The following is a 15919-nucleotide window of genomic DNA, read 5'->3' as shown; positions in this document are numbered from 1 at the left end:
CTGTTAAGTTCCCCAAAGACTGTTTTTCCCATTAGTTGTGTAAGTCCAGTGTACTAATAAAAATGTGAATTTGAATGTGTCCAACATGCTTCAGTGAGTATCTCCATAGACTCTGGAATCTGGCAAATCTTTTCTTTCCTTCATTACATTTTTGAAATAGGACCATGTCAGCTAAGTAATGTCTAGAAGCCTAATTGATTGTTAATTGATCAAGAAATTGCCCAAGGATAAGAAACACTCATCAAAAGCTTATCACTTAGAGCTTTGCCCAGGAACAGGCATTTTGCTCCCAGGCTTTAATTCTAAAGATTTATGTCTCACTCAACTTATCTCTTTTATCACATGTAAAACATACATACACAAATGTGCCACTATCTTCAAAATAAAAAGCCAATGGAGATGATTTAAAAAAAAAAAAAAAAACACAGTCTTGTTATTCTAATAACACAACTGGCTCCCATGGCAAGATTCAGAATTACACCCTCGGGAGGCTTTGAACTATAATGAAATGAAATTAAACCCTATTCATTGCTAGTGATAGAACCTACCAAGAGTTTTTTTTTTTTTTTTATTGAATTGCTTGTGATATTCTCACTCCCAAAACATCCCCTCTGAATAGATAATTACAACAGCAATCATGTTTGCTCTTTCTTTTTAAGCAGGTGGGTCTTTTCCAAATATACTATGTAATAAGAAAAGTGAGTGATATTTGATTTAAAACATGAAAAAAAGTCTTGTCTTTTAAAATACTGCTTTCACCATCATATTTCTCCAGAATGCTTATGCACATAAAATCTCACCCCACAAATGTTACTGTATGGTGATATGAAAATGTGTAGTGTACAACTATAGAGATTCAGCCGTTAGTACCCTCAATAGAAAATTTAAAGAGTGATAACCTAAATTTAGAGAGTGATAAACTATCAGCTCAGAACTTCATAAGCAATGAGAGCAGAGAGATGGTCAAATAATTAATAAATGATGCAGGGACTTCTAAATTGTATTTTTCTAATAAATGATATAGAACAAAAGAAGAAAAGCCTTATGCAAGGATGCTACACTGGGTTTAGTGGATGTGAGTTATACAGTCTACATTTTTCTTAGAACCTTTTCTACTTGATGACAGAACAGAGACTACATTTTATTCATCTATTTTCCTCGGTTTCCACAAGACCTAATGTATGGGGTATCCAATAATTTTTATTGAGCAGATTAAACATAAAATAATTCTGAAATTATTTATCTGGGCTTCAATGCCAAATAATACCATAGATTTGAATGGATAGGAAGATATCAACTCTACTTCAAAATTATTAACATATTTTCCTATGTTTTGTATGTGTATGTTTAAAAAAGAATAATGAAACATAAATTTGTAAATTATGATGTTATACTAATGACAAATAAAATTTAAAAAGATGTACTCAGTGATGTTCATATTTAATTCCTTAAGTAACTAACTGAGAGAATATTATTATGATTGAAAATTTTGAAGGTTTTAAACAAAGGATCTCTAACCTCTTTTTTAATAAACTTCTCATTATATCATAGTTATATTCTTTTTTTTTTTTTTTTTTTTTTTTTTTTTTTGTTTGTTTGTTTGTCTTTTTTGCTATTTCTCGGGCCGCTCCCACGGCATATGGAGGTTCCCAGGCTAGGGGTCGAATTGGAGCTGTAGCCACCGGCCTACGCCAGAGCCACAGCAACGCAAGATCCATGCCACGTCTGCAACCTACATCACAGCTCATGGCAACGCCGGATCGTTAACCCACTGAGCAAGGGCAGGGACCGAACCCGCAACCTCATGGTTCCTAGTCGGATTCGTTAACCACTGCGCCACAACGGGAACTCCATAGTTATATTCTTAAGGCTAACCCTAACTAGTTTTTGGATTAATATTTCCTTTCCAATCACTTTAATTATGTCATCTAATATGGATTTTTTTTTGCTTATTTAAAAAACACTACAGATTTTATAAATTCATGTTTTGAGTTTCACCTTAAATGTAAAAGAAAATATATTTGTGTTCTGTTAAAAAACGGGTTCTGCATGCCCAAGTGAGCCTTGTTTGGGGATTTTAAGAATTTCACATCTCATTGATGTCCCTATTTTTTAAACTTACTTTTATTCTCAAAGCTGCTTAACCTGTAAAGTCCAAAGCCTTCTCTCTGACCATGTATGTCTTTGCACTGCACTGCTTTTAATGTATATTGTCATGTTTCTGAATATGACACCTCTTTAAATGTAAACAGCCTTATTAAAGTAAGAGTAATTTTGAAAACAGTGAAGCCAAAGAAAGGAGAGCAAACAAATCTATATTATCTGTCTCATATAAAATGAAAAAGTCGTTACTCTTATTTCCCATGTATTAGTTCCTAACATTTAATATATACTTTAAGGCATAGTCAAAATTTTCCCAGAAATATTTAAATACATACTGAGTCCAAGTTTTTTCCCCTTAACATATTCTCTCTGTTCATACACATACATACACACACACACACACACACACACACACACTCACTCACTCTCTCTCTCTCTCTTTCTTTCTTTCTCTCTCTTCCTTGGAATAATATACTATAAAAAACATTCAGAAGTTTCCTTGTGGCACAGCAGGTGAATGATCTGGCATTTCCGCAGTGGCTCAGGTTGCTGCTGAGGTACAGGTTTGATTCCCAGCCCAGTACAATGGGTTAAGGATCCAGCCACACCACAGCTGTGGAGTAGGTCACAGTTATGGCTTGGATTTGATCCCTGGCCCATGAATTTCCATATGCCATAGGTGTGGCAACAACAACAAGAAAAAACCTTTCAGGGCATACATTTCCCACAAGTAAAGCCACAAAAATTTGAAATAATTTCTGACCTTTGATATATCACTGTGACATAAAAACTGAGGGAAAAAAAAACAGCCTCCTAAAAGCATTGTGAAAGATTAGCTAATCCTATCATATTTAATAGCTTGAGGTTTATTTCAACTCAAAATAAAATGGCTTCTGTGATCTTGGCTTGAAACATAGCTAATATATTTTCCATATTCCAAAAAGGAAAGCTTGCAAACAAAGGACACCACAGAGTATTTGCCTCCAAGTCACTGAACAGGTTGTATCAGGAAGAAAAATACTAGTGTAGATATATTAAAGCACTGGGCAGTATGAAATGAATTCTAGCTTTGCCAGACAAACCCATTCCCTTTATGTACCTCACCCTTGGGACCACACTGATTTTTGAAAAGGTTGACTTTTACCTGAAGATATAAATTCACCTTTAACAGACCTTCCTAAGAAGTAACTGACTGGTCTCTGGAATGTGAAATTTGCATATATGATATAAATTGAAAAATGAGGTCATGCTGGTATTTTAAGAGATGTAAAAAGACTTTATTGAATTTATTTCAGTGGTCTCAATATAGGCTTAAAATATATTTTTTGCTGAAAAGGGACTTGGTTATTATCTATTCAACTCTGTCTATACATGTGATGGAAACTAAAGCCCATAGCAAATATCCGCCTCTTCTACATCAATTTTAATAGCAGAGCAAAGAACAGAAATAGGATACCTGTTTACGCTCCCATTTATATTATGCTGTGGATGAAGTTTTTCATGATCCGTATTATATAACTTGTGCATTAAGAGAAAGAAATATTTTATCTTCTACCTTATATCAAGTCCTTTGAAAATTAAAGAGAAGTTGAATGTGCTGTGCCCTTAAGTATCTCAGTGTCCAGTAGTGAAAGTGTTATGTAAACCAATGGTAAGATGAGAGAGGAAGAGGACCGCAAAAGACTATAAGAGTGAGTATCTGAATCTAGGTGAGACACAGTCAGGGAAAATCTAACAGAGGTAGAAATAACCACTGAGTAGGGTTTTGGAGGAAGAACCAGCATTTGACAAGTGATGAAAACCAAAGAAAGGACATCCCAGGAAAGGCTCATAGTATATACAAAGAATAGATTCAAAAGGAACATACATTTAACAGGTACAACTGTAACCGAAGCATTACGCTGGAGGATGAAACCACAAGTAAGGAAGATTGGAGTGGGGGTTCCCGGTTATATCTCTTTACTAAAGGCCATTAATGTAAAGTGAGTATAGGAACTCAGGGTAGCAACTGAACAGAAGGGATGTGACTGATTTGGGTTTGAGAATGGCATTTTTCATATATGATGGAAAATAATTCAGGAAAACATAAGGTAAATGGAAACCATTTAAAGAAATTTAATTGAGAAATGAGGCTGGACCAAAGGGGTAGATATTTAAGGTTAGCCAAATAGACCATAAGACTGGGGAGCGAGAGAGAAGGAGGAGAAAAAGGAGAACAATGCAGTAAACCATGAGGCTGAGAGAAGTATTAATGGATCTACTTAATTTTCATCTTATTTTCTTTGCATAAATAACCAAACCTGTTGATAAATAAATATACTCGCTAATACTTTGATTCAAGATGGGGAAAATGACTTCCTATACCCAACTCTCACTAATTCCCACCAACGTTAATAATCCAAGAACGGGTTCACTTTCCTCTAGTCCTTGAAAATAATGCTTAAAAAAGTATAATGGGGAAATTCAAACTGCTGATGTATTAATGAGGTCTTATATGGCACTAAATTATTTTTCTCTGAGTTTCCTATTGGGCTGTGGCATTTTAGAGAGGCTGATCTTTCAACATAATATCCAACTAGGAGCCAGAGTTTTTTCAACTCATGTTATTTCCTGATGTGATCAGAGTGACTCATCTCATCAGAAGACTGTGTTCAATTTCCTTCTGCTCCTCCTTCACCCAAAAGAACTTAATTAACTCTTTTGTAACATAGTCATGACTAATGTCTGCATCTGGTAACTTAAACAACACCCTGATATTTTTAGTTGTCTTGTTCCCAAAATAAGTCTCTTTGTATATCAGATATTTGTATCAAAATTGAGCCTTGTCTTCTTGAACAAAATTGCCATTCTGGTTATTTAGGCAAACATCAGAATATGCCTAACATTTTAACCACCTGAAATTTCTAAGCAGCTCCTGTCACTCCAACTTCTACCACTTAAGATAATTACATTATTGGATGGAGAGTCTAATTAAAGTGAAAGTTACATTTGAGGAAGCTGAAAAATTACTAAGGTATTTTGTCAATATTTTAAGTAATTTAAAGGTAAAAAATGACATGAGGATGACAACAGTGACCTCTGTGAGGAAGCTGGTGGTAATGATGACTAGTAACTTAGAGTCGGTCTTAGTGAATGTATGTTTAATCCTCACTACAGCTTCATAAATTGAGTACCATTATATTGATTTTACAAATGAACAACTTAAAGCTCAGGGAAATGCAGCGATCTGCTCAAGATCAGACTGATACTCAATATGATTCCAAAGCCTGTATGTTTCTTTCCTTTTACTGCTTATTACCTATCAGAATATCCTTCCTCTTTTAATATCGCCTTTTCCAAAAAAGTATTTATTATCTTATTCATCATCATTCATTTACTCAACAAGCACTTAATAAGTGTAACAGCCCTGTTAAGCCCATATTAAGATCTTGAAAATATAAAGACAACTTCAATACATAATATACAGTCCAGTACAAGATCAATTCATGTAAATAAATGATGGAAATACATTTAAGTATAATAACAGTAGCATTAATAAATATGACATTTTAATTGATCATTTAAATTGTTCCAGGCACTGTCTCAGGTTCTCTGTTTGTATGAGGACTCTGGAAACTACTTGTAAAGAAAGTAGCTTTCTCAGCAAGTCCCAGAAAAGAGATAGTTACAGAGCCTCTGAATAGCTATGCCATTGGTTCTAAATGAAGAATTAAGTGTATGTTAAGATAGCCAGTGTCCATAGCCTAATGACAATCACATTTTGACCTCAATACTTCCAAGCAAATATTACCATCTGGAGGTTTCAGGATATGTAAGAAGGGTAAACTTAAGTAAGTGGGCTGAGCTGGCAATTCAAGAGAGAAAGGCTAAAGCTCCACAATAATAAATTGGCAAGAGCTAAGCAGTAAAACATACTCCACCCTCAATATTGTCACCCAATATAAATGATGATCTAATATCATAAAATATGGGATAGGCTCTATCAGGAGAAGAAACCATGCTTGCTTTCTCTCAACTACAAAAAATGGTTATTCATAGTCTAGTTTCATGAGCACTAAGTTACGTCCCATCTACTCAATGGGATATTATTAGACATGAGAGCTCTGCAAAATAACAGCTGCTTGGCAAAGAAGTCCTCACTATTTTAATGTAAAATATGAAGCATCTAAAGACATGTCATGGGGTGTAAGAAGACACAGGGTGAGGTCAAAATATGGCTCCAGATACCTCCCAATTGTAGGCATCTTATCTAGAATATGGAAAAGTTAAGAATCCTATGTCAGCTTAGTTTCATTATAATTTATTCTCCATTTAAGACTTCTTATTCCATGGGGAAAAAGTAAGTTGAACAATGAGACAAGAGTGATGCTGTGCTATATAGTCCAGAAAAGTCTAGGTTCATGAGCTGAGACCTGAAAGGAAGGAGCGGCTCAAGTGGGAAGCAAGAATGGTCAAACAAAGAGAATAATGAAAAAACATTGTATAGGACACTACCTCTCCATGGATTTGCTGTGTGTTTCTCATGCAACTCTATGTGAATCTTGAAAGTAGCTGGTGTGAGTAAATGTATTTTTCTTTATTTTGTGATTTGGGGAGACTTTGACACTTGCACAAGACTGCCTGCCTAACTGGAAAGTATTCAGTTTGGTGAGATGCCCAAGTACACTGAACAGGCTAGTAGAGATGCATTAATCAATGTACTAACCCAAACGTCATCTTTTATAAGTATTAGTTCAGCTGAACTGCATGTATGACCTTATTTTATTTCTACTACATCATAAAGCAGAATTCTCGAGGTATTTTTCCTTGAACCAGAGGAATGATAATCTGCTCATCTGAAGATACTGACCACTGTGTTCAGTGAGAAAAGACATCTATCATCTTAACACATTTCCCACTAGGGACTTAAATGCAGGTCTTTTGTTTCCTCAGTTGGGTGTTTGAACAAACTGAGCTAATCAGTTCTCTAGTGAGAAAGACAGAACCAAAGGGGAAGGTCATACTATGCTGTTCACTGTTGGAAACTGCATTTGAAAAAGGTACCTAAGGCAGTAACCACCCACTTATTCACCTATTAAAGATAGTGGTAGAATTCACAAAGGAATAGCAATAAATGGAGGCGCAAAGAGTCCTATCAAATTCTCAGATTTGGAAGGCTGATGTATGAACAGGGCTAAATTCTCTCATTGTGCTTGATGACAAAGTTCTGTGGAAGATAGTTTTTTTGGTATGTATATTTACCTGCCCAGTTAATTTTTATTTCTTGGAGTATATAGATTTGTTTCATGGATTAATGTGGATTAAAATGGATTATCATTCCAAGTGATATCACTTACACGTGGACTCTAAAATACAGCACAAATCAACCTATCCATGAAACAAAAACAGAGTCACAGACATACAGAACAGGCTTGTGGTTGCCAAGGGGGAGGGGAGATGGGGGACGGATGGATTAGGAGTTTGGGAATAGCAGGGGCAAATTACTATATATAGGATGCATCAACAAGGTCCTGCTGTGTAGCACAGGGAACTATATTCAATATTTCTGTGATGAACCGTACTGGAAAAGAATATAAAAAAAGAATCAGTTTAATGTGTAGCAGCAATTAACACAATGCTGTAAATCAACTATACTTTAGTCAAATTTAACATAAAAAGAGGTTATTATTTAAAACATTAGAATCCCTTTCTAGTTTCCTTCTCTATCTGCCCACTGTTTTCTTCTTCCTAATCTTGCCTTGCTTTCCTCACATGTTCTCTTTCACTGATGAGCAAAACATGGATGTGAAGAACAGTCAGCTATTCCCGTGATATCATGCCCTTATCTAAGAATTAGGGAGGCAACCCTGAAGCCTTCCTCCATAGGAGGCAGTGCTGATCAAGAAATCTTCCCGTTAAGAAGTTATAAACACTGTCCCCCAGGAATGTTGGCCCTTCGGCAATAATTCAGAGCAAAAACAAGCAAAGCTTTTAAATTAGAATTTCATAAATGACTTGGAACTTTAAGAAAATAAGTAAAACAACAACAAAAACATAAGATATGGCCTGACAATTAAGAAGATATGTTCTTCCCAGTTCAGAGATGCTGGCCATCTACCCTGAGAAAATGAGATCATGCTGGTAGATGGAGTGCTTCATTTTAAAGTAAACTATTCACTAGCTAGAAATTTTTTAATAGTGAGTACTAGCTTTCTAATTCCCACATGTTTCTTCTCTCTTAATTGCTCTCAGGAGCATGACTAATTTAAAATTACCTTTCTCTGATAAAATCTTATTACTCTCAGGGCAAAATACTGAAATACACTATATTTTTACTCTATTAAAATCTTTTTCCCAAAATAAATTATCTCAGTACAACAGAACATCCTGGACTTTTCCTGTGAAGAAGCTTAGCAATCAAAATCTAACATTTTATAGAAGCAACATGTTCCAAAGTGGGATTTTAAAAAGCTGTAAATTTTATGTGACCTTTCAACAGCCTTATACTCTGGTTTGAAACACACAATAACTTCAGCTCCCTAATGGTGGATGAGAGATGTAGGCTTTAAATGAGAGAGTTTTATAAGATGTAATTTGTTACAGCAAAGATATCTGATCTCACAGTTTTGGGTGGGAAAATGAAGCAAATAATGCTAAAAACTTTTTTGCTTTTCCAAAGTAGAGTGAAAAAAATCCTATTAATGCTTTTGTGGAGACTGTATTTTTAGTAAGAAAATATTGCCCAGTTAATGGAAAAGCTTCTCAAGTTTCCAAACATTATTTTACTCTAAGAACCCTAGGAATTCTATGCTACCTAAATATTAAAATAAAAAGAGTGAAAGAGAGAGAATTTCTATACTAAGAAACAATTCATAACAGCAGCTTTAGACTGGCAGTAGCTTTAGCTGTTATCTTTAACAGTTAAATATGGGTTTAATCTTTTTTTCTAGATTGCATCATTTCAGAGGACTACATAGGTGATGGATATTGTTATAAAGAAGCACTGAATGCAAATCCAGGCAACACAATTGCCTGTTCTCTCTTCATCCCTTACAGGCTATGAAACCTTGAGCAATAGCCCTTGACCTCTTTGAGCTTCAATCATTAGATTAAATTGAAAATAAAGTGCTTTGAAAATCATAAAGTTATTCAATGTACAATTAATATTTTTATTGTTGATTAGTTATATTGTTCAAAAAAAGTGATACAATCCTTTGTTTTGGTGGTTTATAATCTAGTTGGGAAGCAAAATTAGTGTATATACAAAATAAGGTAATATTAATCTAAGGATGCGGTGATAGATTTGAAGCTGAGGACAAATTTGGGAAATAATATACAATAACATTGATAAGATTCAATAACATTGTGTATAGGCAATTAAATCAAAGTTTTTCAACCCATTAGGTTTGGAAAAGCAAGTTAATATTGTTTGAAACTAGTTTGATCCAAAAGGAACTCCATTTATAAAGAGATAACAGCATTTTCAGTTTGAGATGTATAAAGTTTGCCGTGAGAAATATTTATCCTCTGAGTAACTGGAATTATGTGACTGGAATTTGAGGTTCAATCTGGAGGTATATTTTTGGCTCAAGAACTAAAACAATGAAATTAAGAGTATTGCTCATATTTAAGATTGATTAAGAATCAAGGGCAGAGGCTTTACAATAAATGCTGTAATAACTAGGCCAAAAGAGTGACAAGAAACTACTAGAGAATCAGAAAGTTGAAAATCAAGATACCAATCCTATATGATTTGTGAAAGAATTCTGACACAATAGGGTAACATTTGAAAAAGGATTTTTAAAAACATGGCAAGCAAAGGTGAGCCTCAAATTCCCTAAGTTTAATAACGAAATAAGCAATTACCTTGTGGAAGCATCAAGGATGGGGAGCCATCATCAGGAGTTCAACAGATATGTGAAGGAAAAAAACCTTCACAGTGAGAAAGGCAGCTGACCCAGGTAAAAAATGTATAATGTAAGAGAAACTGAACACATCCTAAGGTGAGATGGACATAGTCACCGGAAAAAGGAAGCTGAAAATGCTTAAGAATAAGAAGCTAGACCTGGAAGAGACTCAAGGAGCTGGGAAAGAAAAGAAGGGTTTACTTGAAAGCAAAAGAGAAGCTTTTCCTCTTAGGCTGGGTGGAGTGATATGAGGAGTATTCTCAGTAGGAGGTAGAAATACAGGGGGGAGAGCATGCCAGGTGGCCTCAATATTTCTTCTTAAGTAGAGGGTAAGATCATCTGGTATGGGGTGAGAATGTGGAGAGCAGGAGAGATGGGAAACTAATGAGAAATTCTCATTCAACAGGGATAGCTATGTTTAATTAATTTTCTATTAACTAGACTATTATAGAAGTTGAAGCTAACTGGTACAGAACTGATTGTCATGTAAATGATTATTGTCCATAGCATTGCAAATGAATTTCATTTGAGATACAATTGATTCCCCTTCTCTAGAAAACATGACATTTTCTTGTTCTATAGGTCATTAACTAGTTGTACATTCATTAGCAAACTTATTTCAACATTCCCAACTGCTTATAATCTTTCAGTTTCTCTTTTTAGCTGGTCTTAACATCTGAGTCTCTCCTTAATTCATTTGTTTCTGTAAAGTTGATTCTTCTAAAGATTTTAATGCTTTAAAACATTTATCTATATCATTGTACTTTTTAAAAGCATTAAAGTATTTTTATTAATATTTTTATAGAAATGAAGACTGGCTTCCTCTTAAGAGTTTCCTCAACCTGGAAAATACAACCCAACACTAACGCCAACCTTGTCAATTTAACTAAATACAAATTCAGTTAACCACGAGAGAGATTTTGTCTTTTTACAGTTTGTAAATGTACAGTTTGTAAAATGTCTTTTTACAGTTTGTAAAGTGTGAGTGAGAGATGGAGGCTTACTTAGCACAGATAGTAGGTTAAGGGGTGCCTCGTTCAGATCCTGAATAAAATTCTGCTTTAAGAAAATGATGCTCCATCCACTTCAAGCCACTTCCTCCTGCAAAGACTGCCAAGCTCCCCTCCCCCTCCTGTGAAGACTGAGAAGGAATTAAATGGACCTAGGGCTTGGAATGAAATCAGGAGTGTCCAGCTAATGCTGAAAATCCCGTTTGGCCCAGAGGTACTCAGCCAGAAGGCAGTGGAGGCAGACACCTGCTTCCGCTGTGGGCCAAGCCACCTGTCATGGTGAGGACTGACCTGGTCACCAAGAAGGGCACCTTTATTACAGAAGTGTTTAATGTCCTGTGGTGACATTGTTATTTAACAGAAGATAATAAATGTGTTTAAAAAAAAAAAGTTAAAAGATCTGCATTTACAGAGCAGCAGGTGATTCCAAAAGCTGAGAAGCCTCTCCTGAAAAATGCCTCTCCTTGTGGAGACTATGTCAGCAGAACCTGCTGGTCAGAGAACTGTTCACTGTAGATTTTGTGGCCGCTTATCTCACTCCCATCATAAGTGAGATAAGTACAGACATTGAATGTAACCCTTTGGAAACAGATATGGCCATGACATCCAATCACGTGTAATTTTTGTTATTATTATAAAATAATTACCAATTATTTTAACTAATTTGGTTATATTTTTCAAAGTATTATTCCCTACATGATTGAAAACCAGATAAGCAAAATATTGGTCCTTCACAAAGACCAAAATGAATGAGTTTCAAACCTGATTTACATAAAGTTGTCTATTCTGCTGGATACCTTTATATGTGTGACAAGTTAAAATAGAAGGTGTCTTAAGAATAAAACATAGGAAACATATTCATGATAAAAGGCATCTCAAATATAGGGAATTAGACAGATGAAAAAAGAAAAAAAAGTGAGACGCTTTGGATTGTAATCAGCAAAATTAGGAAAAGATTGGAGAGTAACAAAAAAAATCATTATTTTATCTAGAACCAAGTGCTTGTGCCTTAACACCCTTCATATCCAAAGGATTTGTTATCAAATTCCAGCACAGTCTGTTCTACTATAACATGATGTATGTGTCTTATACAATTGTCTTTCAAAAATCTAGTTACCAAAAGAGTTACTTTCATGACTGAAAACAACTCAGAATTGTTCATCCTTGTCCCTTTATTCATCCTGCTGAAGAGAATAATCTAGTCAAATTTTCCCTTTGTTCCCTAAATTAAAGAATAATAATTATGCCTTGTGGAGAACTGCCAGTATGTTTGCATAAAAAAAAAAAAAAAAAAACTAGGGCAGAAAAGGAAAAAAATAAGTCTCAAAGCTGGTGGAGGGGTGAGTTTCTGAGGAGTGTTGCAAGTCCGCAATGGGGGAGGTTTTAGGAAGAAAGGAGAATTTTATTAGTGTTATGTTTAGAAACACTTCACACTTTTTAAGACAGGCAAGTAAAGACTTTGAACTCTTCGATGTAACTTTTGATTATTGGACTCTATCCCTTTGATCATAACACTGCTTTCAGACTGAACCAGTGGCTCTAGAATTTATTAGTTTTCATATAAGGGGTATTTTACATCTGCAATAACTAAATAATTTTGCCTCAGTAGACAATCTCACTAATGAAGGGTTTTATTTATCTTGAGTGCTCTGTTCAGTTACCTGAGAAAAATTAATTGGCTCATCTAAATTAACAGTGATAGTTTATTTGCACTTCAACCTATACACAGAAGTATTTCAACTGTTCTATCACCTTGGACCTTGACCTTGTATTTCTGATTACAATAGAATTCATAACTGTCAAAAGAACGGCAACAAAAAAAATCCAGTGATGAATACTACAAAGCCTCCAAGAACCCTGCCACTCAGTGCTTTATACCCAGCCAGTGGGAGACCCCATCAAATCCATAATGCTCCCTATTCAATAAATAAATAACTTTATATTCACATCATGCTCCATAGTCTTTCCTGTTAGGAGAAATGCTTACTTATGGACACATTTTTCATGAGAGAAAAGACAGTGCCTTGGAATGGAATCAGGTAGAAAGGGCGAGTAAGAAGAGATGAAGTCACAAATAATGTTAAGGATGGTATGAAACCCACATTAAGGGTAGTTCATGGATCTGGGTATGAGTGATCCAGGCCTGGTACTTGTGTGGATGGGCTATGAGGGGAAGATTTTAGAACTCTCATAATAAAGAATGATTACAGCGAAAGTCTAGAAAGGTATTTTAGGAGATGTAAATATTATATGTGGGGAAATGAGGAAGATAGTGGCCCTATTGATGGATTTTTTTTTTTAATTTAAATTAGAAGACTCTTGCTCAAGCTTCCTTTTTGGCATTCCCTACCTAAGCATCTAAAAGGAGGAAACACTATCTAAAATTACGCAAGACTTTTTTTTTTTTTTAAACAGAAATGATTCACAATTTAGGTTCCAAATTTTAAAAGAGCAAATAATAGAACAACTAAAAATATTCACTGCTGCATAAAGCAAAAATTGATGGAACAATACGAGTAGTCATGGTTACCTGCATGCCTTTACCACACTGTGATTACGCAATTCATTCCTATGAATAACACAATTATAGCCTCTAACATAATTCAAAATAATTTTGCAACAACTATACAAAAAAATAAAAAATAAAAACACCCCAAACCAGAAACTGTTTAAATCAACAAGGCCTACAGCTTCATAATATAAACTTGCATTCCATGTATAATTCCTTGTGTTCTGTATGCATTTCCTTAATTTTATGATCACACTTCATATAAAAAAGGACTAAATTATTCATGGGAGCCCCAAATTTCAAAAGTATTTTTCTGAAAAATATTTAACCAAATTCAGAGGAGAAACAAATAAAAAATCACCCATGCCTAAATAGGTCAGTTTTATATTCTGTTTAAATCAATAACAGATAAATGCTATTTATAGGTCATTTAATTTTCACTGATTTGCTTTTCCAAATGCATTTAAAAATCTCTAAATAGACATTACCAACACCAAATCCACCAATCATTGCCTACCATGGAAATACATTTTTCATTGTTTTAATATTCTTGAAAAAAATTATTCTGGAGTTCCTGCTGTGACACAGCAGGTTAACAACCCAATATAGTGTCTGTGAGGATGCAAATTTGATCTCTGGACTTGCTCAGTGGGTTAAGGATCTGACATTGCCACAAGCTGCAGAGTAGATGGCAGATGTGGCTTGGATCTGGTGTTGCTGTGGCATAAGCCAGAAGCTGCAGAACCAATTTGACCCCCAGCCTGAGAACTTCTAAATGCTGCAGGTACAGCCATAAAAAGAAAAAAATAAGTAAAATAAAGTTTTTAATTATTCAGTATTTGACTTTCACATTGTATTGCAAAATCCCTCTCATTTTATTAGTTATGTGATAACCTCAACAAATTCATCCATGAAACTCCATTCTCAGAATGGCCACACAAGAGTATTCCTCCTGAGACTGTGGTATTCACAGGTAATCAGAGTAGACTCTACCACATGTTTAATTTAATTGATATAATTGAATTGACACCATTGGTGAATGGGTTTTCATCCACATGATTGAAACCCTGGCTGTGAAAATAGAACTCTATTTATAAGTTGAATAATTGCCTTAAATTTGGGACAGAGGTAGATTACTATGAGAGGCTGCCTGAAGTGAGGTGCTCAGTACAGTACTTGGCTTTGAATCTGAAAATTTAAATTCCATTCTGATTCTGACACCCATTTGACTTCAGGCATGTCACTTAACTTCTTCGAGCCTTAGTTTTTTCAATGATAAATTGAGCACGTTGATGCTAAATGACTTGGTCTGGTACTAAAACATTATGATTGAAAGTCATTCTGTATACTGGTCACATAGCTCTTCAGTTTCTAGAAACTGCATGTAAGAGTTTTGCCAATATCTTCTCTCTGCCAATTTGTCTCAGCTCTTACATGCCTTGGGCAAGTTCCAGATCACAAATTATCCCACTGAGCATTTTGAACCTGGCAAAGTAAAGCAAACTGTTCCAAAATATCTGCAGAATGTCCAGCAGAACAACTAAAGGTATTATGGGCTTTTCAAAATCAAATGTCTGGGCTAATTCTGCAGTGGCTTGCTCCCATATTCAACCATAGCTCTTTCTTCTTGGAGAACTCTGTTTCATTGCTGCATCCTAGAGAAGCTTGCCAACCTTGGAATAAATCATATACACCACCTCTGTGTTGTTACAGCCTAGAAAAACTTTCCCAGATAGGAAATAGTTAGTTATTACTCTACAAAAGAATTTGAAATGTATCGGGTTGTTTCTCCATTTACACTGACCCTGGTGTCTGAAACTGGTAAGGAATTCAAAAAAAAAAAAAAAAAAAGTGCAGAATAGCAGTGTGAAAGCAATTGTAATGGGAGAGCTTGTACAATATCTATGCTTCAAATTACTACTGAATACTCCTTCAGAATCAGACTGAATTCACATTTAAGAATTGAGTTGACTTCTATATCGGCATGGACTCCAGCTGCTCCTAAATAGAAACCAGTGTGATCAGTTGATTTTTGAACAGCCAAAAGCTTCTCCCCGCCTCCCTACCACACACACCTTTGTTATGACTATATTGTTCCCAAGAACACATTTGGCTATCTTTCCTTTTTTCTCAGCTAGTAGTTTATTGTGCACAGCACTAGCCTGAAGATATCCCCCCAACAACAAAAGAGGAGGCTGCAGCTGATTTGGGTCCCTGAATATCACACAAGGGCTTTTAGGTCCATGAAAGGTAATATCAATAAACTGTTAAGAACATGGAACTTGGAGATAAATAACCATGAATCCCAGTCCCTTCTTGAGTAATTACAACAAGGGACTTCATCTTTTACACCATCACTTTTGCCAATGACAAAATGTTTTCACAAAACTTTCATCTACTCACATAGTTTA

The 15919-nt window shown here is 35.2% G+C and overlaps 1 protein-coding gene across 1 annotated transcript in view; it reads right to left on the bottom strand.

Annotated features, from left to right (window-relative positions):
- The window catches only part of ZNF804B (zinc finger protein 804B), a 516857-nt gene that overhangs the window by 254645 nt on the left and 246293 nt on the right, over nucleotides 1–15919 (bottom strand). The window lies entirely within an intron of this gene.

This window comes from Sus scrofa, chromosome 9 (assembly GCF_000003025.6).
Source record: "Sus scrofa isolate TJ Tabasco breed Duroc chromosome 9, Sscrofa11.1, whole genome shotgun sequence".
NCBI lineage: Eukaryota > Metazoa > Chordata > Mammalia > Artiodactyla > Suidae > Sus > Sus scrofa.
This window is presented reverse-complemented; position numbering and strand designations above follow the sequence as displayed.